The following is an 841-nucleotide window of genomic DNA, read 5'->3' as shown; positions in this document are numbered from 1 at the left end:
ACTAATGAAACCCCACAGAACCGCAATCCAAAATGCCAGTCATGATTCCTGTAAGGTCCAGAAAATTCCAAATTGTAGTCCCAGGCCACGGAAACAGTCTACCCAAAGGACTCCAAGAATAGGATGTCCTCATGAACGCGATCAGTCACGACCTCCGTGACACCACATGACCTTTCTACGAAGGCAGTTCTTAAAACTTAGAAACTGAGATCTCCCCTCTCTCTGAAGTTAAAGGAGGCAGGGCTACTGAGATGCGCAGGTCGGCTGCTCCGTGCCACCCCGGGTCAAGTGCTTGTCTTTCGCTACTCCCCTTACCGTGAGCAGATCAGAGAGGGAAGAAAAGGAAAGTGGCCTCCAAGGATGGGTTTAGGGAAGAAGGGAGGGGCAGCTCCGTGTGTGGTGACCATTTGTGAACACGTACGGTGGCGCGAGGGCCCAAAGAACGAACTATGGAAGCCCGTCGTGCCGGCCGCCATGATGGCCTGCCAGTGAGGCCCATCATTGGGCCTGCGCGCCAGAGAGCCGATCAGCTACCACTCCTTCCTCGGCAGTATAATCCCTCCGCTGAAGGCCGCGCACTAATTTTAATCACGCCCCGCCCCCTAGCCTCTGGCGTCACCTCCGTCACTCCAGCGTTTTCCAGCAGCTTCCAGAAACGTCCCCTCCCCCGTCTTCCTCACTCACACTTTGCAGGCTCTGTAGCTATGGGCCCCGCCCTGCCGCAGTTCCCACTGCGCCTGCGCTTGGGCAAGCCACGCCTCTGCGGAGCCTGCCGGAAGTGCCCTCGTCTTCCCCTTCCCCTGCCCTGCCCGCGTGCTTTCAAGCAGGGCTCTTTGCAGGA

Source organism: Rattus rattus, chromosome 16 (genome assembly GCF_011064425.1).
Source record: "Rattus rattus isolate New Zealand chromosome 16, Rrattus_CSIRO_v1, whole genome shotgun sequence".
Classification (NCBI taxonomy): domain Eukaryota; kingdom Metazoa; phylum Chordata; class Mammalia; order Rodentia; family Muridae; genus Rattus; species Rattus rattus.
The sequence above is the reverse complement of the archived record's forward strand: the minus strand, read 5'-3'. Positions refer to the sequence as shown.